The sequence below is a fragment of the Cryptomeria japonica genome, chromosome 8 (genome assembly GCF_030272615.1).
Source record: "Cryptomeria japonica chromosome 8, Sugi_1.0, whole genome shotgun sequence".
Lineage (NCBI taxonomy): Eukaryota > Viridiplantae > Streptophyta > Pinopsida > Cupressales > Cupressaceae > Cryptomeria > Cryptomeria japonica.
This window is the reverse complement of record NC_081412.1, coordinates 355,284,656-355,312,353: the sequence shown is the minus strand read 5'-3', so window position 1 is coordinate 355,312,353 and position 27,698 is coordinate 355,284,656.

Here is a 27,698-nt window from a genome sequence, read left to right as displayed (position 1 = left end):
GTGGGTTTCATCACTTGGTTTTTCTACTTGTAAATTATATAGATATTTGAAGTCAGAGGTGTTGTTTTCAGTCCTAAGCTCATAACTTTTTGCCTGTTTCTCCATTTTTTGCGATTCCAGCGATGTTGGGATGGTATTTCAGAGCTCTTCATAGCAATTGATGCACTTTTTCCAGATTTTACTCCAAGTACATTTTATTCAGTTTTTTGTGTTTTCACACTCTAGTAAATTACTTGGACATGACATCGTGGAAACTTCTCATTTGCGTGGGATGACTTTTTTTGGTTGTTCTTCATGTATTTCCAGTATTATGTCTTTTTTTGACATTATGAGCTTTTATTATAAGAACTTATGATTTTGTAAACGTACTAAGATAAAGTGCCTTTGTATTGCACATGTATTATGGGATCTTGCTCTTTAGTTTTGTGCCTTATTGTACTCACACTATGATATATAGTGTCATGGGTGTTTGATGTTTGGCTTCATACCTTTCTAATGTGTATGTGCCTTGGTTTGCACACCCTTTGTATTTGCTTGTACTTTCATATCTCCACAGTCAGATGTTCTTGGTTCTTCTTCATGCACTACATTATGGCTTTCAGATTGAGTGTACCTATCATACCTCTCCATTGTCAGCATTATGGGGGGGTTTCTACTATTGGTGCTAATGCTTCCTTTTTTTCGCATTGGAGTGAGCTATGTATTCACTATTTGATCCTATGTACTAGGCGGATGCAGCAGCTAGTTACCCATGCATTTTGGTGAGATGGAACACTTACCATATTGACACTCTTGAATTCCTATTTTTGGAGGCGACCTTCCATTTTTTTATTTGATCAGTTCTTTAGACTGTTGGTACTTGTGCCATCTGTATCTTCAGGTTCCAAATGTTTTGCCTCTGTTTGCCATTTGATTTGGATTTGAGTAGTCTCATTGAGGGCACTCATGCAGATTTGTGTCTTCTTGATCCTAATCATCTTTTATTTCAGAGGAGGTTCTTATATCAACATCATAGCAGTCATTCTACGACAGAGTATGCAACTTCTTCGTACTTTAGTGATTCTTCATTCTCTTCTTTTGTTCTTCTGGAACATTCTTGTTTGGAGGCTTCTTAGTCCTTCACTTGAGCTTTCATTTCTTCTTGGAGAGGAGTTTTGTTCCCACTGGGTTTTCTCCTTTTTCTCCATCTTACAGAGATTTCATTGTACTTGGGCACCTCATCAGGCCTTGTTGTTGGGACCCATTTTTAGCTTTCTATCATCTTGTCCTTACTTTTTTTTAGCTTCTCCCTAACTTCATCTTTAGGGGGGGTCTTAGAGTAAAAGGTATTAGTTTACTTAATTAATTAAATCATATTGATTTAATAATTAAGTCACCGTTTCTCTATTTCACTTAAGATAAATTTAGGAAGCTAAACTTAGGAAAATTAATATTTAATTTATTATTAATTATTAATTGGTTTTAGGGTTTTCCCTTTTTAGGTTTGATCTCCTTTTATAAGGATTGATCCCTTTTGTAATTCATTATTTGATTATCATTATTGCATTATTTTGCTCTAGGTTTTCATAGAGAAATTTGTGTTTTGTGAATCTTCCATTGTTGTGATAGGTTATTTGCATTCACTGGTGATGCAGGAGCATCCCCGATTCATAGCAATCTTGCATCAACCAAAAACATTTTCCTTTTTGTTTTGCTTTATGTTTGCAATTTCAGTTTTCCTTTCTGTGTGTCCTGGTTTCGGCTCACTGAATCCCTTGGAGTTGGATTCTTCTTGAAGACTTGATCATCTTTCTTGCTTCTAGACTGCATCACTTTTTAATCATTTTCTAGCAAGATATTGCTATTGGTTTCCTTGATAGTTTCTTGTTACCGGTTGGTAGTTCTTGTTACCAGTTGCCTGGACCTATTTTGGTGATCTACCGAAACCCCTTCCAAAGCTTGCGGAGCCTTAGGCATTGATTTTGATGTTCATTGGCATGTGGCTGACCTTTTCCCATAATCTATGTTTCATCCTTTGGATTTTTTGGAGGAATCTCTTGGTGGAGGCCGACCTTGTTATTCTACACGTTAGGTCTTGTTCTTTAGGCTTTGATCCTTTTGTCGTCTGGATCCTTTGGATCAATATATATAATTGTAATTGTGCATTAGAATGTGATCAAGGAGAGAATCTATTGGCATTTGCATGAAGATTGCATTAATGAAATGTTATGTTGTCACTGATGTCAATTGTAACCGGTAATGATGTTGTTATAATGTTGTTTTGTAACCAGTAGGAAAAGCTAGTGAAAAGAACTGCAACTGGTAGGTGAGTTTGTGGAGTGAATCGGTATTGCTAAGCATTGGAGAGTTGAACCGGTAAACCCTACCTATTGATATGATAAACCCTAAATGATTAAGTTTGGTGAATTGGTTATATTGGTTTATGATTAGATGATAAGCGGTAATGATTATGACACGTATGCATATTGTATGAGAAGAGTTTCAAAGAGTTTTTGGCGTGTTGAGATAACGGATTTTTGTCTTGGGAATGAGCAAGTATATGTCATGTAATGCATACCACATGATGAGTTTCTAAGTTCGATGAAGCAATGATCAAGGAGTGGTTGAGGCTATCTTGAATGATGTGCAAAGATTGTTATGTAATCCAAGGGTCATACTTGAACCGACTTGTTTGTAATCTCTATGAGAGAATTAGGTTTTTGTTGTTTTTTTGACCTATTGATTTGTTTATAAGGTCGATGAGTTGTTTTGTTTGAGAGTTGGAAAATTTCTAGTTGAGTGTGGTTACTGAACCAAATGATGTATCTATAGTTAGTGTAAGGCAGATAGGAGCATGAAAAAGATCTGAACAAGCAAGTCGTTGTTCATCAAAACTGATTAACCCAAGTTTGTTACTACTTATTATAGTTGCCATTAGTTTTATATCCAAAGTCATTCTATATACTCTAGTCGGTTACTACTACCGAAACATTCAGTCGGTATGCACAGAACAGTCGGTTATAGAAGAAAGTAGTCACAGAGCCTAGTATTCACCGAGCTGTCTACCGAGTAACATTCCATGTCTACCGAGCAGAAATAATGATACACCGAGTGAAACATATTACCAGATTCATTGAATCTAGACACACATGGGAAAACATGTTACAAGATCGCGGAACATAGAGCCATTATCACATTGGAAATTGCACTTAAAGATTGTGTATGATTTTGAGGTCATCTAACCAATGAAATATTTTGTACAGTTATTCATTCGATAAATCATGTTTGTGAGATCGAAGCAATGAACTTGATCATCGACATAAGAGATCTATTTATACAGCATGGATTGAGATTAGATAGAGACATATAGAGGTGTATGAAGCAAGACATGTGTGATACATAAGAAAGCACTGAATGTTATGACTGTTACAGAGACACAAAGGTCACCGAGAAGGATTTCAGAGTACAGTCAAAGAACAGAATAAATAGAAGGGTTTACCGAGTTATTCTATGGGTTACCGAGGTATGCTATAAGCAAGGTAATCTCATTTTGAGCACATAGAATATGCTATAACATTCTAGATGTAAAGTTGCAGATATTTGTAAAGATTTTATTGTAATATTTTGAAGTTGTAAGAGAAACCTTTAACAAGGTAAAAGACTCTAACAAAGTCTATAAATTGTAAAGCCTTTAACTAGGTACAACATTTATTTTAAGTGTTGTAAAATCCTTTAGCAAGGTAGATCTAACGATCTTGATACTCCTAACAGGGTAAGCTATTAGAAATAGCTGAACATGTAGCTCTAACCGAGCAACCTTTATTATTGCAGTAGTGAAGTTGTGGGTGCCATCCCCACCGCAATTTTTCTCTCTAACCAAGAGTTTCTGCATAACCAAAATATATGTGTTATGGAGTGAATCATGTATGATTGTTATTTATTTGTTTTAGCTTTATGTTATGTTACAGCAGTTTGTGATTTATGCATAACAATAAAGATCAATTGGGCTATGCACATCATGAAGCAAATCTAAAAGATGATGAGAATCAAGCATTGAAACTTCAAGTATCAAGGTTGACCAATGAGCTTGAAACAAAAAAGAAATCTAAGGAAACACTGAAAAAGAGTTATGAAGCATCAAAGACGTTGGATGAGCAACTGAATACAAGAAGACCCAACAAAGAAGCAGGACTCGGTTACAAAGGAAAAGACTCTACCGAGAAGGGAATTCATACAACAGAGAGAGGAGAATCATCAAAGCAAGCTGGAAATAAGAAGAATATCAAAGGAAAGAAGCCTATTTGCAACTACTATGGAAAACAAGGTCACACTGCTAACATGTGCCAAATCAGAAAAGGTAAGCAACCGAATGTCACTAGGTCTAATGGTTATTGTCACAATTGCAACAAATATGGTCACACATCTAACCAATGTAGGACAAAAGTCTACTAGCAATTATAAGAAGGCAAAATTCAAAGGGTTTGGTAAAAACTGCAATAGATATGGACATAGTACCGAGGAGTGTTGGTTTAAGCAGAAAAACTATATGTAGTCTACACACCGAGCAAATACTAGAGACTACCGAACTCACACAGATCCTTACCGACAATATTCTGTAGTACCATGGGATTACAACACAAGGATATAGTGTGAATGTTGTGGAAGATATGGACATATAAGTGCCAATTGCTTTATAAGGTTTAGAATGAACAACCGAAGATCATGGAAAAATCCTGGTATGGCATGTTTTCATTGTCACAAAGTTGGACACTTGGCCAGAGATTGGAGAGATCAACCTAGAGGAGACACTGAGGAAATAAAAGGCAAATTACAAATGATTTGGAAAAAGAAGGAAATTATGTCAAATGAAGAAAGCACCTTACCTACCGAGTTAGGTGCACCTATTCCAAATTAATCGGTAAAGGTGTGAAGGGACTACATTATCTCAAAGGTCAAATCTTAATAGTTCCTATTTCATTTTGTACTTAATTCAAAATCTGCATAATTAAAGATGCATTAGAAAATTTGAAATTTTATCAAAGTCTTTTGGAAGCCTGTCAAGTCAGTAAATGCAAGAAGTCTAGCTGCTCAGTAAAAGCACAAAAAAGGAAGTAGTGGTATCGAGTGCATTTAATGTTTTCTGACCTAACTGCATGAAGCCCGATGAGGTATAATAAATACTTAAAGCTGTTGCGTGGTCATTTTTCACTCACCAAGTTTTCAAGGAAGTAGAGCAAAGCGAATCAAAGGTGATCAAACCTCCTCCGAAGAAAATTCAAAGGTATTTACATCAATCACAATGCATTATCAAGATAGTTTACCGATCATATCAAGTTGTTATTATTTGCTAAGTATAAAGCATCTGTCATTTGAAAATCTTCTAACCCTAATGATCTTTTGTTAGTATTTATCTGAAATCTGTAATGGCACCTAAGATTCAGAATCCCGTTGTTGTTGAGAACATCGAAAAGCCCTCACTGAAATACTCTTTAACTCCCAAAATTGCATCTGAACCGGATGACAAAACTGCATTTTCACTCATTCCGGATAGAGTTTTATTAGTTGAGGATGTGAGATTCTTTACTAAATGTCGAGTTGAAGAACTAGGTCATGTTGAGATCAAAGACACATATGATGAATTGTGTACCGATGGTAAAATGGATAGCAAATATGAACATATCAAAATCAAGGGATTGACCGAAGCCCTAACCTATCCCCGTGTCTTCAAACCCCAATAGGTCAAGTTTGTTCTGAGTAGAGTTAATGATGACTTCATGTGTCTAGAAGAGCATCCGTTTAAGATCACCAAGGAAATCATTCATTTGATCACCGGTTACCCTATTTATGATCATGCCCGAGCTCAGAAAATGATATCACAAAAGGAATTGATCAGTTTAACCGGAGTAGAATCTGATTGCAGGGGACTGAAATTGAACAATGTCACTGATGCAGAGCTAAAGTTTGCCATTAGAGTAATAGGTTATTGTTTCTTCCAATCAGCAAGGGAAAATAGTGTACCCTGTGCAACAGTCGACTTAGCATATAAAATTGTGAAGAAAGGCATGAAAATTGATTTATGTGAGGTATTGTTGAAAGACCTATTTGAGAATCTCAATACCATAAGGAAGCCAAAGAAGAACAATTCGGCTAATACACTAAAATTTGGATCACTTCTGGTATGCATGTTTTTCTATTTTGAAAAATTCTTTCCATCAGTCAGTAAAGTTATTTGGGAACTACACCGACCAATCACCCATCAAATCAATGACTTCATCAAGAAGCTAGGTGATAATTTTAATGATATTATGGATGGTTATTTCAGCAAGTTTCAGGAGAAGATGCATAATAGATATAGAATTCCACCCAAGTTAGTGGAGAAATACAAGGATGACATATGTTTTGAAGTGGACACTGATTACTGCTATGTTAATGTTGTGGAACCGAGAACTCAATCTTTGCCACCTATGGGTTATGAGATTGATTTTGACATCACACAACATCAGATAGATGCTTTTCTTACATTACCAAGGCATGCTACCGAGCTGAGGTATGGAACATATGAAGAAGTGAAGGAAAAAGTAAAAATGAGCATTGTAGTACCCAAAGCTACAAGGAAGGCAACAAAAATGATCAAGGCATTAACAGAGAAATTTGGAGAAGGTTCTTCCTCCACACCTATCAAGGGCACTATATCCATTACCAAAGAGGAATCTGAAGTCCAAGAGGCAGCTATAACACTAAGCACGGAATTGCCTAAAGGGAAAGTTTTGAAAAGAAAGAAACAGGATACATCCAACGTGTCACCGACTCCTCCAGCAAAGCGACCTAACACAAGAGCATCTGCAACATCACCAAGTAAGAAACCAAAGAATGTTGCCGCACCCAAGGTAACAAAAACTTACAAGAAATCTACTTGGAGACTCATTTTGACTAAAGAGTCTAGTGATACTGAATCCGAAGACACAAACAAATTTCAGATTGTCAAGAGTACAAAGGCAAATGTACATAGTGTTGAAAATTTATGTGCTAATCTGAAGCAATATGGTGGATTTGGATCATTCAGATATGTAAAATATGAATCCAGATCTGATGATGAAAAGAGACGAATAGAAGAAGTTGTCATCTGCACACTATTGAAATTCTGACTGGTCCCATTAGAAGTATGTAAATCTCTTCCAAATGAATTATATTTGCATGTTGACAATAGGTGGAAGTATGCAATGGACTTAGAGAAATAGATGAGAGAAAGAAGTCTAGTACATCTTTTCCTAGACATGTCAGTAGATGAGATCACCAAACATCTAAAAAATTGCCACACAAAATTCCTAGTCAAGCAAAGAGCCTTGAAATTGATGAATGGCCTTTACTTGGATGTAGAGAATGAGAACGAAGAAAAATGGTAGGAAATATTTTGAATCAAGAATGTTGGTGAGCAAGCTGAAGTTGAAATAGTTGATGTCAATGAGCAAGATCCTGATATCACCGAGCAAGACCCTGCTAACACCATACAAGTAGATGAAGATATCATGGATACCAAGGCACCTGAACAGGAAATGATAAAAGGGAATGCTTATGCCCAACTTGTATCTAGTGAATCAGTTTTGGAACAAGTTCAGCCCTATCCTTGAGTCAATTAGCCTATCTCAACTGAGGCCCCTCAAGATACGAAACAAGGCACAAAAGGTCACAAGTCAACAACAGGAGAAGCTACTTCTCAAGAACAGACCTCTCAAGCTCCATCTAGCACTAAAAATGTTACAACCGAGACACCAAGCTCAGAGACACCAAAGGACACTATAGAGGCTAAAGAAACCGACCAAAGTGTTGCCTCTACCGAGCAACCTACTGAGGGTCAACAAGCCTCACAAGCCATTGTTTTAGTTCAACCGATGAAAGGTAAAGAAAAGAAAATGAAAAACCATAGTTTCAAATTAGATTTGTCAAAACCAATAGTGTTGCCCAATGTCGATATATCTAAATTAAAGGGGCAAGCACTCATTGAATTCAGTGAACTATGCAAATCCAAAGCTAAACAGGAGAAGAAAATGGCTATTCAAAAGAAAAATAAAGTACTTCAGAAAGTGAAAGCACTCTTAACCGATATGCTACCTGAAGCAACCATGACAAAAGATGCCGCCATCCACATTCAACTGGATGAACTCCTAACCAAGATAGAGACATCTGGAGTAGATGCATCTGAATATTTGAGCAAGTTAAAGGATAAGGAGCTCACTGCTAAAATGATTGAAGAGGTACAAAAAGCTATTGCTATTGGTAAAGTTAAACTTGTCAAATTTATTGCTGAGTTGACCCCTCAACTCAAGCACATTCTTTATTTATTTCAGAAACTCTGTACATTTTCTTTATTCATTAAAGATATCAAGAATAAAACTGAAGTGATTGAGAAAGAGATCACCGATCTCTCAAATAAGTTGACCACTGAGCCAAATTCCATTCATAATTTTTATACAAAGTTACAAAAGCTCATGGCTCAACAATTGGAACTCAGGAATGAAGAACACATGATAAGGATGCACATAATGACACTTCAAACATTATTCATTCCTCATCTTTCCTCCATCCAAGAACAGATCAACATAGCTACCTCCCTATCCACTCAACAAGAGGGAAGCACCTTAGATGGACTCATTTCACTGTTAGCTGACAATACAGCTCAGAATTTACTCATGGACAGTGTTAAGGATGCCCTCTCTATTGCTCTCACCGATGCTCGAACAAAGTACAAATCCATTTTTGACCAGTTGCCACCACCAAATGGTAACTAAGTTTTGATGTTTGTCAAAAGGGGGGAGTGAGTATCATATCAAAGTATACAGGGGAATGTACTATACAGGGGGAGTATACCGGGTAGAACAGAGCATATGCACAGTTAATTTTGACAAGAAGAGCAGTGAACCGACCAGTACATCAAGCAATGATCATCAAACAGAACCAAGTATAGAATATTGATCACCAAGCATGCAAACTTAGAGTTTTGTATAGTATATTGATAAGGGGAGTATATCTGAATATACTATTTCATTGACAAAAGTATATGCTGTCAGTTTTGTCAAAATTTTGTAAGTATATAGATTTTTGAGTTATGACTTTGAAAGTAGTTTTGTCAAACATCTCAACTAATGTTAAAAGGGGAGATTGTTACTACTTATTATGGTTGTCATTATTTTTATATCCAAAGTCATTCTATATACTCTAGTCGGTTACTACTACCGAAACATTCAGTCGGTATGCACAGAACGGTCAGTTATAGAAGAAAGTAGTCACAGAGCCCAGTATTCACCGAGCTGTCTACTGAGCAGAAACAATGATACACCAAGTGAAACATGTTACCAGATTCATTGAATCTAGACACACATGGGAAAATGTGTTACAAGATCAAGGAACATAGAACTGTTATCACATTGGAAATTGCACTTAAAGATTGTGTATGATTTTGAGGTCATCTAACCAATGAAATATTTTGTATAGTTATTCATTTGATAAATCATGTTTGTAAGATCAAAGCAATGAACCTGATCATCGACATAAGAGATCTATTTATATAGCATGGATTGAGATAAGATAGAGGCATATAGAGGTGTATGAAGCAAGACATGTGTGATACATAAGAAAGCACTGAATGTTATGACTGTTACAGAGACACAGAGGTCACCAAGAAGGATTTCAAAGTACAGTCAAAGAACAGAGTAAATAGAAGGGTTTACCGAGTTATTCTATGGGTTACTGAGGTATGCTATAAGCAAGGTAATCTCATTTTGAGCACATAGAATCTTCTATAACATTCTAGATGTAAAGTTGCAAATATTTGTAAAGATTTTATTGTAATATTTTAAAGTTGTAAGAGAAACCTTTAACAGAGTAAAAGACTCTAACAAAGTCTATAAATTGTAAAGCCTTTAACCAGGTGCAGCATTTAGTTTAAGTGTTTTCAAATCCTTTAGCAAGGTAGATCTAACGATCTTGATACTCCTAACAGGGTAAGCTATCAAAAATAGCTGAACATGTAGTTCTAACCGAGCAACCTTTATTATTGCAGTAGTGAAGTTGTGGGTACCATCCCCACCACATGTTTTCTCTCGAACCAAGAGTTTCTGCAAAACCAAAATATATGTGTTATGGAGTGAATCATGTATGATTGTTATTTATTTGTTTTAGCTTTATGTTATGTTACAGCAGTTTGTGGTTTATGCATAACAATAAAGATACTATTGATAAAATGATTTGAAGTATTGATTCACCCCTCCCCTCTCAGAACATTAGCTTTCCATATTGGGCCTAACAAAGTTCACATGTAATCCTTCTAGGAAATGGCCAATTTCAGTCTATGAAACACATTAGGACTTGGACAACATAACATAGGACCCTATTTGATCCTCCTGCACTTCAGGTTCTGCTAGACCTAGGGGGGGACACCCTTTTGATGCATGAAATGCAATAGTTACAAACATATGATTGCATCAACAATAAGCATATAGATCATTCCACAAGCTCAACAAATTAGAAAACACATACAAATTGGCTAGATCTTGTACAAAGAATGGATGAAATAGAGCTTGGAATGAATAAAACATAAACCCCTAAACATAAAGGGAAATAGATTTGTCTTTAAATGAATTAATCTGAAACTATTCCCAAATCTTTCAAAGACCAGTGCCTTGTTCATTAGGCAATAGAGTCACACACACAGAACTGCAAATGTGCATCCTAGTCACAAATTGGTTCTCCTTAAACAATATTCTTGCATTAATACCTTATACTAATGCATTACTCAATTTATTCACAAAATTATTAGATCTGGGACACATTCCATTATTCATGACTGATTAAAAATTTTAAAACCTTCATTGAAGGATACCTACAAACAATCACACAATCTCCTTGAAATTGACAAATTTCATCCTCCTTAAGGATTCAATTCATAATAATGAAATACATGCCTAGAGACAATATTGTGGGAAATTTACTCATGCCTGACACAAGTAAGATCTGCAAATAGAAAACAATCTACTATCCTGCAATCTAACCTCTATACCCTGAAAAGATCCATAGAATTTTACAAGTTTGGGTCAAGAAATTCAGAAATGGAAGCCATGAAAACTGGAGCACTTCCTCCAAAATTCTAGAACCCTTCCAACTAAGAAGAAATGGGAATAAGAAGAGGAGGGAAAAAAATCAGATCTGCATAACACACTGCCAAGTGTCCCTTCTTTCCTAACTGAAATTCATTTTCTTCCTCCTTCCCATGGAAAATGCTCTCAAAATATCCCAAATTTGTTAAAATTAACTACATGATTCAATTCCTTATCCTGAGAGCTTTTCGGTGATATATAATACTTGATATTTTGGGAAAAAATGAGCCTCTGGGCGAATTAATCCTTTTTAAGCCTCTATCATTTAAATTTTTCAATTTTTTATATAGTTGAAACTATATATTTAACTTTGATTTTTCACCCCTTTTTGGCCTAATGCCCTGCCACGTGGCCACTTGTGATTCGTTGATGGGGTCCACCGGGCGCCACCTGGGATGATAGCTCATCAATCCACCACTTGTCAGCCACATCACTACCACTGGACTGCTTGCTCATCGCCACCTCAGTGCCACTTGATGGGACCCGCAAGCTGGACCTCCACCTAGACTTGCCGTATGTAAGCCATGCCATCTTTCCCCATTTCATGATGGCTAATGGATGTGCATCTTCACTCCGCGAAATCGTGCGCACCGTTGGATCTTACTGAACCTACATGCTCTTTAACCCCTTCGCTGGTTCATGATGCTTAACTAGCGAGCATCTCCAGTTCGTGAAACAACATGCTTCGTCGATCTTCAGGGAACTTGCTCGATCTTTAGTCTTTTCAGTATTTCACAATGCTTAACTCTCGCACATCTTTACCCTGCAAAACAACACGCGTTGTCGGATCTCCTGCAACTTGCTCACTGGTTAAGTTGCCCTTTCTCTACAAAACTCACCTCGGGAACTATGCCTATGTGGGGTCCACCTAGTCACCACTTGTCCTCCTTAGTCACCTTGAGAAGCATGCCCACGTGCATGGGGTCTGCCTTGGGCGCAACCAACACTATCCATCAAAAGCCTTTAAACTTTGACATTATACTTGTGTAGAGTGCTTCTTTTAAATATCAAAAAGTTCCATTCCCCAAGGAATGTGGGATAATGGCATTTAGCTTGGAAATGAATTTTGAAGTGTTTTCCTGAGCTTTAATGGCATTTTCTGTCATTTGCATTGCTTGGAAGCTTTGGTGGGTTTCATACCATCCACACAAAGGGAAGATGTTGCAATTTAATGGATTTCCCAACACCACACACACCTGTTAAATCTGCATTTTCTGGAGTTCATGTTGCCTCTTTTTAACCATGCACAAGAGTTGCCATTAGCATTTCATTTTAACCCTCCATATTCTCCATGCAGGGGCATATTGCTTTGAACTTGTTTTAATGCCTTTTCACCAAGCTCACGCAGAGGGAGAGGATGGACCCATTCACTTACCAATTTCATTTACTTCAAAGTTTCTGCAGCTTTATCTATGTTACACACAACTGGGAGGAGGCATAAGGTGTGGAGAACACCACACTGAAGGAGGGAAACACCTGCTAACTTCCTTCTGCAGCCACCTCGCAGAAGCTCACGCACCTGCCATATTGCATTTGCTCCATGTTTTAATCGCTGCCTTCCAAACTTCACGCAGGGGTTGAACTGGTTTCACACTTGCCATTTTCTTTGGCTATGTTTTAGATGCACTTCAACAACACCTTTGACCACCTAGGGGAGAAATTCACCATGGCTGAGAGTTTTCTACAATGTCTCCTCCACCCCACGTGAAGGGAGGATGCTGGCAAGGGAGGAACAAGTCTGGTTTTTAAACTGATGATTGCCACTATTTCTAGCCTTCTCCACCACGCACACATAACAAGGAGGATGCCACACTGAGGATTGTTTAGTGACACACCTACCAATTTGCATTATTCTTTGAGGTTTCTATGTTGGCTCTACTCTTGAAGTATTGACACTTTTACCCCCGCGTTCTTGATGAATACTCTTTAAAATCTTAATTGCTCATTGTTTTGATCATTTGATCTTCCACAATGTTTCATGGCAGAAGTTGTCATGATGGACTATCTTTGTGTGCTTTTGTCAAAATAATAAAAACTCTTCTTTACATCATTCTATCATTTACAATCATGTTTTCACTTATGTTTTTCTCATCCACACTGAAGGAGGGGCTTTTACACTTTTGCACTTTATACTTACATTCGCCAATGCTACTGCAGATTGCATAAAGTATGAGATTTGTTGCATTTATATGATAAAACCTGTCACATTCTCTCAAAATGGAAGTGACAAAGATGCACTGCATCTATACCCAACTTGGTTCTGGAAGATACATGCTTTTCTTTTAGACCATTTCGCCAGAAATTTAATGCACGAGCATGAGCCAGGTCGGGCCCCAAAGTGGGTCTGACTAAAAAAATTTCTATTTTCATGCAACTAACCTTTGAAATGCCTCATCAACCTTAAACATACCCCTGGAATCGATTGGCACCATTTTCGGATCATCAAACTGAGTTTTGCAACTTTCGGGCACTTGCACCACATTTTCGCATTTAATCGTGAAGACGTAATTTTCAAACTAGTCAAAACACCTTTCTGGACCTCGCCATTTGATAGTTGTGTACTCTGATATACAAACACGAACTCTACCAAGTGGTTTTTCAAGATGAACCTTGAGCGAAGAAATATTAATAGTCAAAGATGACCAACTGGCTTTGTCAACACTGCAGACTTGATGAAGTCAATGCGCAGGCAACTCATGATGCCTTTCTTAAAAATATCAAACGATCTCCATAGGCCCTCAAATATGAGGCATCCTTTAAGTACATATCAAATCTTAGAATTCTCAGTGCGATGAAAAGGATGACTGGGTGCAAATGGTGCGCTCATGAAAATAGCCACTTTAACTGATGTAGCAATGAAAGTACGAAATAGTGAAACATATGGCTCAAGAAACCCTTTTGAAAACTGATCAAACGGATTGACAGGAGCTTGAAACTGGAAACATAGCTTGTCATTTATACCAAAATATCCCAAAACAAACATTCCAACATGACATTCACCGAGGCAACTTTTACACTTATGCAAAATAGGGCTCCGACTAGAAGTTGAAACAAGGAGTTGTCAAACAACACCAACTGCAAATGGATTGAGCTTGGCAAACTGAGAAAATGGATTCACAAGGACTTGAAATTTTGCATGCTAACTCACATTTATGCATATAATTTAATCCATTTTGAAATTCAATATTACGATCAACAGGGAAAAAGATATAGGAGCTCAAAGTAGACTACTTGGTAAAATCTGCATATGTGCCTAAAATGCACTTTCAGCTCACCCCTTGAAATGGGTACCTGATAAAGTGATCCAAACTGAAATCTGAAAGTTGCAAAACACTTCATTAGCTAAATGAAAGGGTAGGAAACACTTCCCAAGCCTTATCCTTTGAAAATCAACTCGCTCCATTTTACCCTCTCTCTAACTAGGCCATTCAAACTGACTCATTTTATGATCATTTGGAAATGCATAGCAAAATTTTGAAATAGGCCTCTAAAATTGACTCAAATTTAATGAGTCCCAATAGTGGCCTTGACTGGGGATGGTTGATTGCAAGATCAACACAAGAATTCAAAATCTATGGTAGAGCAGACCACCCAAAAATGGATCACTTCTCTTCTCTCTTCTAAAAAAAAAAGGGCTTCCTTATTCTACCCAAACAATAGGGAACTTATTGAAAACCACAAAATTGAAACAAAGCAATTGTACAAAATATACAAACATACTAATGACTGATTATAAACTGCTCCAAACAATTTTAGCATTTACCTCTGTCAAAAATTTGATTCTCATCACCTAATGTCATGATCCAAACAAAGGCACCTTTCAACAACAACTGAGCATAATACTTATAATCAACCTCTTCCATCATACTACTATAACAGTTGGTGTACACACCTCCTATCTGATTTTGAACTTTGTTATCACACACTATTTCAACAAAGGTAAAATCACGATTTAAATCACAATAGAGGCCTTCCCACAAGTTGCAATACACTTCACTATCCCAATCAACTCTATCATTTGCAAGGGCATCATCATGCTGAATTTCAAAAATAAAGCATTCATTCTCAACATTGTATTTCTCATCAGCACTCACCTTGTTATCATTTACATTCATAGAATGAGGGACATTAATAACTGATTGATACAAACAAGGAACATAAACATTTTGGTCCAAATGTGGTATTTCACTATATTGATCACACTCTATACTATCCTTGTTTATCCAACTCAATACATCCGCATCCTCAATATCCTAATCATGGAAAAGAATGCATACCTCTAGCTGAAGCAAATGCTCAGCTAAGTCTTTCTCATTCAAACTTACATCCACCTAAAAAACTTCCATTTGTGAACTGAAGTAATCATCACACAAGCCATGCATCTTACCTTCATCATGAAGTAAATTTTTACAACACATGCTACTGTTGTTCAAAACTTCATCAACATAAAAAACTTGTTCAACACAAGGGGAAACTTCAGCACTTTCCATAATGACATCAACACTGTGAGCAATTATATCAAAAGCAAAGAACTCCATATCCAGTTCAAGCATACTATCAACATTCGCATTCTCTTCATGGTACTTCAAATTCTGAAAGCATTCAAATATGGGTTCATTTAAACCTGAAAATAAAACATTATCCGCACTGTCACATATATTTTTATCTTCAATAACACTTTCATTTTCAGATTCATGACTGAGATATATAACTTGGTCTTCCTTTATATCATCTTCACAAGATGAATAATGAGAATTCTCATAACCATCATCAGCTACATGACTGGCATTCATTTGCTGATCATAAGAAAGTGAATAACTAGTGCCAAGATCACTCTCATTCTGAAAATGATCTTCATTGTTCATTTGTATACCTTCAAGGTGCTGAAAATCAAACTCAATATCCTCATAATCAGCAGCACCACTCCATTCTGAAACACATTTATCACTGGGTACACTTGCATTGAAAACACTATCAACATCATCCGCAATTTCATTTTCAGCTCTATCAGACTTAATCAAAATCTGATTTACATCATATTGCACATTTTCACTTCCATAATCAACAACATTTGGTGATCCCTCAGTATTTGGTACTTCAACATCAAATGCATCAGTAGCATGTAAAGACCAATGGTTATCATCCTCATTAATTTCATTATTATTAACCTTAAGAGATGCATGATTTACTTGATAATTTGCAGTCACATAATCAGCATAACCGACATACAAATCAAATGGTACATATCTTATATATATATATATATATATATATATATATATATATATATATATATATATATATATATATATATATATATATATATATATATATATATATATATATCAGCATTATCACAACATTTCCCACTGATCATTCCATCATTACTGTGAGAGACAACCGCCATTGACAGCAGAGATTCTTGACTCTCATTTAAATCTGAATCACATATATTAGCAAAACCATTTGGAACAACAGGGCTTGACATATTTTGACAAGGAATGATTTTCTCAGCTTCACATGGTATTTCACCATTGAAGGTGTTTTGGCAAGAAACAACAACAGACACAAATCTCTTTGAGATCCCAAATTTCAAATTATTTTCAATGTCCCTAGCTGTGTTAAAGGATTCATACAAAGTTTTGGGTTCTTTGTTTCTCAATAAGAAACCTATCTTCTTGTCAAAAGAACTCATATAAATATCCAGACATACTTTATCATCAAACTTATACTTTCTAGAAATTTTAGACAATGTTTGTGAAAACCTGATATTAAATATTGATACAAATTCATCTTCCCTGATTTGTATGTATGTGAATTCTTTCAACATATCATAATCACTCACCTTTTTAGCAAATTGGTCTATGAAGTCTGAAATTAATTCTTCCCATGAGGAAATACAATCTTCCGGCAAAAAAGAGAACCAATCCCTTGCATCCTCTTTCAATGATTGGACAAATAACTTCATGCACACATCTTCTTGACAAATTTCAAACTCTCCCATCAAATATGAAAATATTTTAACATGTTGACATGCTGATTCTGATTTCTTCCCACTAAATATGGGCAAATACTTTCTAATTTCCATGGGTATGGGATTTGGGTAACCCAAAATAACTTTAAAATTTAGAGCAACATAATGGTTCATACTGAAACCTTTCCTGTTACATGGTTGTTCTAGTTTACTAGACATGGTCATATGTTGCAATACACAAGGCTGAAAAACTTCACTACTCATTCCTTCTTACTCCCACAAATGATTATACAACCTTGGATAAAACAATGAAACACTTCAAGCACATATCATCATCCAAAATCTATTCATAACATTGCTTGACACAAATCTTTTCAAATTTGCATGCTACGGAAGAACATATATACTGGATATTTCAGTAAAATAGATATGCAAATAAGTTTGTGATTCCTCTCTTTCCCTCTTTACTATTGCAGTTCACTTAATTGGAAAACTATTCTACTCATTCAAATTTTCAGAACAAATGTCTTGCATTGAAACTTTTGAAAATGCCTAGGTGTTTGCAGCTATAAGACTTATAGATCTGAACATTTACTTCAACTTTCAGAACGGTCTTTTATCTTAGAGTCACCACCTCTTGCATAGAGGACATTTTGAACAACAGAATACCATTCAACACAAATTCAATTCTATATTTCCTCCTTCAATGTCACTGCAACCAATTCACTCCAGGCTATTAACATATAGATCCAGGAAAATCAACACCAAATATATGTGTATCTTTATACTGCACTTTTCTACTGCAATCTTTTATGATGAAAGCACCATGTCTGAGCATACAATTAATTTAATCATCTGCATCTTAATATGATTCATAAGATTATCTACTAATATTGTGAAAATCTTGGAAATACAAACTTCCTGCAAGCACTGGTACAGAGACTAGAGTTGCCACCCAATTATGACATTGGGAAGAATTCATAAACAGCTGTAAGGACCTCTTACAACTCTCAACAATGTATATTTTCTCTAATTCTTCACAAGAAACTTTCTCTGATAGTAGACAACACCATTACAACCACAGAACATAATACTAAATTCCTCAACCATAAAAGACATTTTCAACTCTGAGCATATACAATGGACAGACTGGCTGGATGAAATTAGGCAATTTCTATTCAGCTTCCCCAGCAAAGTCGCCATTTTTGTTGTTCATCAAAACTGATTAACCCAAGTTCACATGTAATCCTTCTAGGAAATGGCCAATTTCAATCTATGAAACACATTATGACTTGGACAACATAACATAAGACCATATTTGATCCTCCTGTACTTCAGGTTCTACTAGACCTAGGGGGGGACACCCTTTTGATGCATTAAATACAATAGTTACAGACATATGACTACATCAACAATAAGCAGATAAATCATTCCACAAGCTCAACAAATTAGAAAACACATACAGATTGGCTAGATCTTGTACAAATAATGGATGAAACAGAGCTTGGAATGAATAAAACACAAACCCCTAAACATAAAGGGAAATAGATTTGTCTTTAAATGAATTAATCTGAAACTATCCCCAAATATTTCAAAGACCAGTGCCTTGTTCATTGGGCAACAGAGTCACACACACATAACTGCAAATGTGCATCCTAGTCACAAATTGGTTCTCCTTAAACAATATTCCTACATTAATACCTTATACTAATGCATTACTCAATTTATTTACAAAATTATCAGATCTAGGACACATTCCATTATTCATGACTGATTACATAGTTTAAAACCTTCATTGAAGGATACCTACAAACAATCACACAATCTCCTTGAAATTGATAAATTTCATCCTCAAGGATTCAATTCATAATAATGAAATACATGCCTAGAGACAATATTGTGGGAAATTTACTCATGTCTGACACAAGTAAGATCTGCAACTAGAAAACAATCTACTATCCTGCAATGTAACCTCTATACCCTGAAAAGATCCATAGAATTTTACGAGTTTGGGTCAAGAAATTTAGAAATGGAAGCCATGAAAACCGAAGCACTTCCTCCAAAATTCTAGAACCCTTCCAACTGAGAAGAAATGGGAATAAGAAGAGGAGGGGAAAAAAATTAGATCTGCATAACACACTGCCAAGTGTCCCTTCTTTCCTAACTGAAATTCATTTTCTTCCTCCTTCCTGTGGAAACTCCTCTCAAAATATCCCAAATTTGTTAAAATTAACTACATGATTCAATTTCTTATCCTGAGAGCTTTCCGGTGATATATAATACTTGATATTTTGGGCAAAAATGAGCCTCTAGGCGAATTAATCCTTTTTAAGCCTCTATCATTTAAATTTTTCAATTTTTTATATAGTTGAAACTATATATTTAACTTTCATTTTTCACCCCTTTTGGCCTAATGCCCTGCCACGTGGTAGCTTGTGATTCGCCGATGGGGTCCACCGGGTGCCACCTGAGATGACACCTCATCAATCCACCACTTGTCGGCCACGTCACTACCACTGGACTGCTTGCTCATCGCCATGTCATCGCCACCTTAGTGCCACTGGATGGGACCCACGAGCTAGACCTCCACCTGGACCTGCCATCTATACGCCATGTCATCTTTTGCCATTTTGTGATGCCTAATGGACATGCATCTTCACTCCACGAAATCGCGTGCACCGTTGGATCTCACCAAACCTGCATGCTCTTTAACCCCTTCACTGCTTCACGATGCTTAACTAGCGAGCATCTCCAGTTCGCGAAATAGCATGCTTCGTCAATCTTCAGGGAACTTGCTCGATCTTTAGTCTTTTCACTACTTCGTGATGCTTAACTCTCGCACATCTTTACCCGCGAAACAGCGTGCGTCGTCAGATCTCCTGCAACTTGCTCACTGGTTAAGTTGCCCTTTCTCTACAAAACTCGCCTCGAGAACAATGCCTGTGTGGGGTACACCTGGTCACCACTTGGCCTCCTTGTTCACCTTAGGAAGCATGCCCATGTGTGTGGGGTCCGCCTTGGGCCTAGCCAACACCATCCGTCAAAAGCCTTTAAGCTTTGACATTATACTTGTGTAGAGTGTTTCTTTTAAATATCAAAAAGTTCCATTCCCCAACGAATGTGGGATAATGGCCTTTAGCCTGGAAATGCATTTTGAAGATTTTTCCTGAGCTTTAATGGTGTTTTCTATCATTTGCATTGCTTGGAAGCTTCGGTGGGTTTCATACCAGCCACGCAAAGGGAGGATGTTGTAGTTTAATGGATTTCCCAACACCACACACCTGTTAAATCTGCATTTTGTGGAGTTCATGTTGCCTCTTTTCAATCACGTACAGCAGTTAGCATTAGCATTTCATTTTAACCCTCCATATTCTCCATGCAAGGGCATATTGCTTTGAACATCTTTTAATGCCTTTTCACCAAGCTCACGTAGAGGGAGAGGATGGACCCATTCACTTACCAAAAACATTTACTTCAAAGTTTCTGTAGCTTTATCTATGTTACGCACATCAAGGAGGATGCATAAGGCATGGAGAACACCACACTGAAGGAGGTAAACCACCTGCTAACTTCCTTCTGTAGCCACCTCGTAGAAGCTCATGCACCTACCATATTGCATTTGCTCCATGTTTTAATCACTGCCCTCGAAACTCCACATAGGGATTGAACTGGTTTCACACCTGCCATTTGCATTGGCTATGTTTTAGATGCCCTTCAACAACACCTTTGACCACGCAGGGGGAGAAATTCGCCATGGCTGAGAGTTTTCTGCAATGTCACCTCTACCCCACGTGAAGGGAGGATGTTGGCAAGGGAGGAACAAGTCTTGTTTTGAAACTGCCAATTGCCACTATTTCCAGCCTTCACCACGCACACATAACAGGGAGGATGCCACGCTGAGGACTGTTTAGTGAAACACCTGTCAATTTGCATTATTCTTTGAGGTTTCTATGTTGGCTACTCTTTAAGTATTGACACTTTTACCCCCGCATTCTTGATGAATACTCTTTAAAATCTTAATTGCTCATTGTTTTGATCATTTGATCTTGCACAATGCTTCATGGCAGAAGTTGTCATGATGGACTATCTTTGTGTGCTTTTGTCAAAATAATAAAAACTCTTCTTTACCTCATTGTATCATTTACAATCATGTTTTCACTTATGTTTTTCTCATCCACGTTGAAGGAGGGGGTTTTACACTTCTGCACTTTATACTCACATTCACCAATGTTAGTGTAGATTGCATAAAGTATGATATTTGTTGCATTGATATGATAAAACCTATCACATTCTCTCAAAATGGAAGTGGCAAAGATGCACTGCATTTATACCCAACTTGGTTCTGGAAGATATATGCTTTTCTTTTAGACCATTTCGCCATAAATTTAATGCATGGGCGTGAGCCAGGTCGGGCCCCAAAGTGGATCCGACTAAAAAAAAAATTGTTTTCATGCAACTGACCTTCGAAATGCCTCACAAACCTTAAACATACCTCTGGAATTTATTGGCACCATTTTCGGATCATCAAACTGAGTTTTGCAACTTTCAGGCACTTGCGCCACATCTTCGCATTTAATCGCGAAGACGTAATTTTCAAACTGGTCAAAACACCTTTCTAGACCTCACCATCTAACAGGCGTGTACTCTGATATACAAACATGAACTCTAACAAGTGGTTTTTCAAGATGAACCCTAAGCAAAGAAATATTAATGGTCAAAGATGACCAACTAGCTTTGTCGACACTGCGGACCTGATGAAGTTAATGCACAGGCAACTCATGATGCCTTTCTTAAAAATATCAAACGATCTCCGTAGACCCTCAAATCTGAGGCATAGGTACCTTGAAGTACATATCAAATATTAGAATGCTCAGTGTGATGAAAAGGCTTACTGGGTGCAAATGGTACGCTCATGAAAATAGCCACTTTAACTAATGTAGCAATGAAAGTACAGAACACTGAAACAGATGGCTCAAGAAACCCTTTTGAAAACCGATCAAACGGATTGGCAGGAGCTTGAAACTGGAAACATATCTTGTCATTTATACCAACAATAGCCCAGAATAAACATTCCAGCATGACATTCACCGAGGCAACTTTTACACTTATGCAAAACAGGGCTCCGACTAGCAGCTGAAATAGGGACTTGTCAAACAATACCAACTGCAAATGGATTGAGCTTGGCAAACTGAGCAAATGGATTCATAAGGACTTTAAATTTTTCATGATAACTCACATTTATGCAAATAATTGAATCCATTTTTAAATTCAATATGACGGTCAACATGGAAAAAGATATAGGAGCTCAAAGTAGGCTACTTGGTAAAATCTGCATATGTGCCTAAAATGCACTTTTAGCTCACCTCTTGAAATGGGTACCTGATAAAGTGATCCAAACTGAAATCTAAAAGTTGCAGAACACTTCATTAGCTAAATGAAAGGTGTAGGACACACTTCCCAAGCCTTACCCTTTGAAAATCAACTGGCTCCATTTTACCCTCTCTCTAACTAGGCCATTCAAATTGACTCATTTTATGATCATTTGGAAATGCATAGAAATTTTTTGAAATGGGCCTCTAAACTTGACTCAAATTTAATGAGTCCCAACACAAGTGTAGTGCTATTCAAACAAATCAGCAAACCCCTGCCCCTGTTGTTTTCTAACAATTACAACAGTAAAATCCCCTAACCGGGTAAGCTCTAACAAGCTTAGTGTTATTCAAATCCTCTAACTAGGTGGTCCATTAGCTTGGATTTCAAATCCTCTACCGAGGTTACTCCTCACAGGGTATTTCTTTTAATAGGGCATTATAGTCAATCCCTTAACTGGGTGGTCCCTAATAAGATTTGTTCTTAACAGGACTTTTGTAAAGCTTTAACAAGCTTGGCTCCTAATAGGGTGAACTTCAGAAGAGTTCAGAATACTTATGGGTAGTCATCCGCACCGTGGTTTTTCCCATTTGGGTTTCCATGTTAAAAATATTGTGTTAAGTGGTGAATGTTTTTGTGGCTATGTTTACTATGGTTGGATTGCTTAACTACTTAATCCACTTTGATATGTTATGTTAACCAGGAGCAATATGAAATGAGGTTTTACTTATGTCAATAAAGTATATGGATGTTTGTGAGTTTCAAGTTGTTTACTGTTAATCCATTTTAACAATCAACTGGTTTATCTTGACAAGTGATATTGAATTTGTAGTTTAGTGATTTAACTTGCCAGTTCTAAGTTTACTTTGAGAGGTTGATTTTGAGATTGGTAAAAGCTTATATCTACTTTCTATCTACTGATTCACCCCCTCCCCCTCTTGATAGTTGATCGGATCCTTATTCTTTCATCATACCATCAAAATCAAGTAGCTAGACTATGCGTAGAAGATAGATCTCAAGATTCAAGGTCTTGGTTGTGACCTATTCTGTATGTTCTACTAAGCTTGTGAGCCGGTATGTTGTAACCTAGTTCTTACTGGTTGGATGTAATCAATTTTCATGAAATAAAACAACCTGTTTTGCATTGCCTCCATCATATCTTTGTGTTTCCATTGTGTTTACTCTTGCTGACAGGTCTAGATTGATCTCTTTGAGGTCCCTCCTCACCGATGACTGCTTCAACTTGGTTCTGTGAGGTTGTATTCTACAACTTTTACAATCACTACATTTGAATTTATTTATATTTGTGAATTGAGAATAGTTTGGAGACTTTGTGTGGTATTATATTATCTACTTAGAGTAGTTTGAATTTTGGTGTATGTGAGAGATTTTGAGCTACTAATATATCATAATTTTGTTCTTGTAATTGGAGAAGCAACACAAGACCTTGAGCTTGAATGAGTTTATTTATTATTCGGGAATTGATGGTACATTATTAGTTACCATTTTGTGTAACTTTATTATTTATTGGTTATTATTGCTTCAGTTAGTATCTTGTGGAAACATATATTCTATAATTGTCACAAGTTTGTGATCAAGGTGATATTGTAAGAAAATGAATGTCTATTTTGAAAGAATAGTATATGATGAATGTAATACCCCAAGAATAGATTAGTCTATATAGTTTTAGTTTAGATACTACTTGTAATAGTTAGCAATAGGAAGGTAGCCTTCTCTTTGTGAGCAGAGATTTAATCTCATCATAATTATGGTTAAATCCATCATGTTGTAATCAGTTACCTAATTATAAAATATTAACCTAAAAATATGCATAATATAATGGAGGATTATGTTGATAACTTATGAGCAAAATCAATTACTCGATACAATCATCTAGATGTCTTAGCCAAAATCTTTGATAGATTGGAGAAATATAAGGTCATATTAGATCCTAACAAGAAAATTTTGGCACCACATTAGGAAAGCTTATAGGATTCTTTTTTACTCACTAAAGTATTCAATTAGATACAACTAAGGTCAACGTTATCATGGGCATGCCCCCACCTTCCAATATAGGTAAACTACGAAGTCTACAAGGAAAATTGCACTCTATTCAAAAGTTTATTCCCCAATTAGTAGATAAGTGCCATCCATTTTAGCGTTTTCTCTACAAGGGGGTCCCTTTGAAGTGAAAAGATTAATTTCAATAAAATTTCTAGTCTCTCAAGGACCATCGACTCTTCCCACTAGTATTAATGTCTCCTATTCGAGGGGAACCTTTACTATTGTATATCTTAGCTACTACCTCATCCTTAGGAGATCTCCTAGCTCAACATGATGAAGAAGGAAATAAAAGGAAAATTTATTAAAACAACAAGACACATGTAGGGTATGAGTTTAAATTATACCCCCATAGAGCATGCATGCTTAGCAGTCATCTTTACTTCTCAAAATATTACACATTGCATGCTTAATCATAGCACAAATCTCATAGAAAGGATTAATACCCTAAAGTATCTCCTACATAAAGTAGCTCTTACAAGGAGGTTATCTAAGTGGGTGATGATTCTCATCAAGTTCAACATAGAATATGTCGATATAAAAGCCATAAAAGGACAAGTGATAGTGAACCAACTTGCATATGCTCCAATCCTAGCAGATCACCCTATTTTATCAGATTTCCTAAACGAATCAATTTTCACATTGACTACATCAACCCAATGGAAGCTATATTTTGATGGATCCTACACTTAGCATGGAGCAAGAGAAATTATCCCATTTATCACACCACAAGGGATGCTATTCCAAAATCCTACAGACTAAAATTTGTCTATAAAAAAAAACATAGCTAAATATGAATCTCTTGCCACTGGTGTTTGAACAACAATCCAATGAAAAAATAAAAATAAATTCATTTCTATGGCAACTCCCAACTTATGGTCAAATAGGTTAATGATGATTATCTAACAAAAGATGACAAACTCTTACCTTGCAAGTGCATGGTGTACAACTTCAAGAAATACTTTGAGAATATTGTGTTTGAATAGATTCCAAGGATTCATAACAAAGTTGCTAATGAAATGGCTACCATAGGATCTTTTCTTGATATGCCTAATAACATAACACACTATGAATTCTTAATGGAATAGTTAATGATCCCAGCATTAAAGATATTCCCTACTCTAAATTTGTGTGTGAGATCATTGGTCTTAATTACCCCTAGTACAAAAAAATTGTTCCTATCTTCACAAATAGTACCTTTCTCCTGATTTATCCATAAACCAATGAAAAACCCTTATCTGACAAGAAACCAAATATATTATCATCATTGATATCCTATTCCAAAAAAGTCTAGATGGAACTCTCCTTAAATTTCTTGAATTAACAAAAGCACAAATGGTTTTGAAACACGTACATGATGGTATCTATGGAAACCATTCTAGTGCACAAGCCCTAGCAAAGAAGCTCATGCAAATTGGTTATTATTGGCCAACAATGAAAAATAATTCTTATAAAAATGTTCAAAAATATCACCAATGTCAAATACATGGAGACCTGATACATGCACCAACTCAAGAATTGCAACCCATAACATCTCAATGGCCATTCTCTTAATGGGGGCTCAATCTCATTAGGAAAATTAATCCAACCTCCTCCAATGGACACAAATTTATCCTCACTACCACTATGTATTTTACAAAGTGGGTAGAAACAATTCCCCTTACATTTCCAGTAAACAAATTATCAAGTTCTTGGTCAACTATAGCATATGTCGATATGAAGTCTCATTAACCATTGTCATAGACAAAAGCCTCCCCTTTAAGAATCAAGACATTTGTGAGCTTTGTGACAAATTCTACATCTAACACCATTTCACTACCTCCATATATCCCCAGAACAATGGTCAAGTCAATGCATCAAATAAAACAATCCTCAATAAAGTTGTTGATGACACTGGTTGTGACTAGCACCTTCAACTGAATCTTACCTTTGTTAGAATCAAGGAACGCTGAGAGGGGGGGGGGGGGGGTGAATCAGCGTTCTACCGGAATATACACTTTCAAACTTATTCTCAGACCATCGGAAGAAAATGCAAGAAAGTAAAATCCAGAAACACAAGATAATCAACCACAAAATCATATCACCAAGATTTTTACGTGGAAACCCGAAAAGGGAAAAACCACGGTGGGATTGGAACCCACAATATTTATATACTATGATCAGGAGTACATAAATATGACAAAAGAGGAATGCACATGCATTTAGGCTCATTGCCTAGAGCTCATTGCTCAGATTACAATATGGAAGTCTCATTGACTTACAGATCATTTACAATGAGAACTACAATAATTGAACTCCAAAATAACATCAAACAATTCCTGGATGAGTTCTTGTTAAGTGAAAAAAGGTCTGACTGAAACACCTCTACAACTCTACATTGTTTTGCTTCTCAGTCAACTACCGAATGAACAATGCGCACATGAAACTACACCAAATAGGTTTCTTGATCACTACAAACTCATACCACACATCAAAATGATCTTCTACGTCAGTCATATATATTTGTAATAAAAAATAAGACATTCATAAAGTCAGCCAACCATAATATGCAATGTAATGTGTAACCAGGTGTTGGCTTAGACCGGATCACCAAAATATATATGGATCAACCAAATAAAGTCTAAATGATTTCTACATGTCTCTATACACCTAAAAATGGTCTGAAGATAATTAATTAAATAAGCAATTATTTAATTAATTTCCCTCCCCAATTTAATTGAATTCACTAAGAAATTTGATTAAATTTCCCTTTTCATCTACTTATTAATAAATCTAAGGATTTATTTAATAGGTTCATTTCATAATCCCCTTTAATTAATTAATTCTCCCCATCAAATTCATTTCTTCTAAATCCCCTAATTAATTAAAACAAATCATATTCATGAGTTGTTGAGATTAATTAGCCTTTTCTTATTATTTAAATTTTTAAATTCAAATTCTCCTAACTTTTAACCACCTAACCTAACCCCTTCTAAACCTAACCCATTCTACCTACCACCATGTCCCCTTTCATCCAACATCTTCTAGAACCTTTGTGACACTTGTCACTAAGTGTTCCCTTTCATACACTCTCTTCTAGAAGCCTCTTGATATTTGTCACCATAGAGATGACAGATGTTCCCTTTAATCCAACCCCCTTTTCCATCCTCCTCCAATTTAACCAT